Consider the following 2,458-nt stretch of genomic DNA (forward strand, 5'->3'; position numbering starts at 1 on the left):
CAGCCATCAAATGAAGGACCAGGAAAAGCAATAGAGACTGAATAAAAATTTTGCAATAGCTATGGTTAGAGTGACAACAGTGCCACTAAGTGATAAGATGCAAATCAAGTATCTGGACACATGTTCGTATCCAGGAGAAACTGTAGCCAGGGAAATGCAAGGATAGAATGAAAAGAAGTCTGAAAAATGCAGACTGAACACAGCATTCCAGTTTAATATTTCATGAGAAAGACTGACTTCTACCTTTAGTACCCTGGGTGCCAGCCTTTCTTCCAGAACCTCTTACAGAAACTTTACCCTACTTTTTTTTTTTTTTTTTATTCATACCCTCCACATCCAAAGCCCCATTGTGGAACCTCTTCAACAACTGCCTTCTGACAATGGTTAAGCCAGCCAGCCGCAACATCCTAAGGAAAAGTAGGGAATATTCAGCAGCTGTAGGATTTATTTCTAAGCCCCTGTCCTATCATTTCTCCAAGAGCAGCACCGCTCAAAACAGCATTCCTCATCACCTCAGCCTCAGGGAACTGTGGGTGCTCAGCTCAGCATTCCCTCCAGTTCCTTATTTTAAAGCCATCTGCCTTTACCTACCTTTCCTTTTTTATTCTCTGCCCTCAGAATGCATTTCCCTCTTCTTCTGGGGTTGGGGAGGAACGAGATGGCGTTCAGTTTCTATAAAAGATAAGCTGACACAGAAATCCTAATGGGGAAAATAAGAAATATAATAGAACATATCAGTAGAACAGCAGTCTGTCAGATGCCCAGATAAAGTACATGGGCAGGACAAGAAAGCAATTAAAGCTACCTGAATACTCTCCTAGTCTGCAGCTTTCTGTGGCCATTCACACTTTCTCCACACCGCTCATGCTCCCTCTGCTGTGATGCTCAAGTCATCCCTAAACAATTCTAGCACCAAAAGTGCACCAGTTTTGCCACCCCTCCTGCTCAAAGCTGAAGTTCCCACCCCGCTCTGGAAAACACCTTGATCAGGGCAATAATTTTAGTCAGAACCCAACTGACCCACCTGTCTACACAATCGCGTGAGTGCTGGCACCAGCGAGAGAGAAGCACAGCAACTCCTTACACTGCCACTAATGAATCAGCGCAGGATGCTCTTCCTCTCCTTCTATCAGGGCTATTTCATGTATACAATCATCTCCCTTGCTCTTCGTCCACCTTCCCCGTCACCCTAAACAGAGTACAGCCTATCACCCAAAGGAGAGTCTGGAACTGCAGAGTACTCCAGCTTGGACGAAGAAAGAATTTATGTAGTGCCATGATACAGTCTTTTATTCTACACTTTATTCCTTACCTGATAATTTCTACCATTCTATTTGCTTTTTGACTTCCGCTACACCTTGAACTGACTTTTCAGAACATCATCCACAGTGACTCCCAGATGTTTTCTTCGCTGGATGCTGCAGAAAAACACAAAAATACCATCGCTTTCACATTCCTACTAACACGACACGCAACAAAAACAGCTGAAAAATCACCAAAGCTGAGCCTGGAAGATGCTCACTCTGCTATTGAGCACACTTCTGACAACAACCCTGGCAAAGAGTAACTTAGGAGAGGAAGGCAGTACAGCAAACAAACAAACAAAACAGGTGACAACAAAAGTTATGTACTGACACAAATATGGAAAAGGTAAGGTACTTTCTAAAGTGAGTAAATGTAAACACTTTACTACAGAACTGGGAAGAAGAAAACTTTATTTTAACCCTTTATAAGTTGCTTCTCAGTGTCATCAAGAGCAAATCTGAGAAGGAGGTAAACACTTAGAAGTATCCATAATTTTTTAGGGTACAGAGTCAGCACAGATATAAGCCCTTTATGGAAGCATTTTAGTTATTTTTCATTTAAGAAGATAAAACTGTTCTTGACTTTGTAGTACAGACACACTTGCCAAAGGCTTTTGGAAAACTGTGTAAGCTTTGCTCATCGTATCTCCTTTATCTACAGTTTTATTACTTCTTTCAGAGAGCTATCAGGTTTCTCAACACACACACCCCCCCTTTAATCTGATCCTGTTACATCTGCTGTGAAGAAACACTAAGCGAACAACACAGGCTTATCACCAAGAGTTAGGTCAAAACCTAGATAATAACTTTTGTGTGTCATCCAAGTGTCAGGAGGGTTTAAATATTTTCTTTGGGCATGGAGAAATCTTGTAAGTAGACACAAGAGACGAGGAAGGAAAAAGAAATCTCAAGAGGGGCAACTCTTATCTATCAGTCTACTGCTAGCAGGGCTCCACACCGCAGTTTCGCTCTGCCAGGCACTCCACGCAGTAGCAATGCTCTCTAGCTGTCCAGAGAACGCGAACCAAAGCCTGCAAGACTCTGGAAAGCCTGCGAGGACCACAAGAACAGGGAGCACCCAGGCGCAGGCTGCGTTTCAGGCGTAGCTCAGAGTCCTCATGCTGCTGCTGCGAGCGACACCGGACCCGCTCCCG

The 2,458-nt window shown here is 43.5% G+C and overlaps 1 protein-coding gene across 1 annotated transcript in view; it reads right to left on the minus strand.

The window, feature by feature from the left end:
• ALDH18A1 (aldehyde dehydrogenase 18 family member A1) overlaps positions 1-1,413 on the minus strand; it is a 38,791-nt gene extending 37,378 nt beyond the window's left edge. Inside the window, exons 1-2 of the mRNA XM_009641029.2 lie at positions 1,313-1,413; positions 592-700 (exon numbers count right to left, since the gene is read on the minus strand). The gene's annotated coding sequence lies outside the window, so the exon portion shown is untranslated. The remainder of the gene's footprint in view (positions 1-591; positions 701-1,312) is intronic.
• Positions 1,414-2,458: the final 1,045 nt, after the last annotated feature.

Source organism: Egretta garzetta, unplaced genomic scaffold (genome assembly GCF_000687185.1).
Source record: "Egretta garzetta isolate BGI_Z169 unplaced genomic scaffold, ASM68718v1 scaffold766, whole genome shotgun sequence".
In the NCBI taxonomy this organism is placed as follows: domain Eukaryota; kingdom Metazoa; phylum Chordata; class Aves; order Pelecaniformes; family Ardeidae; genus Egretta; species Egretta garzetta.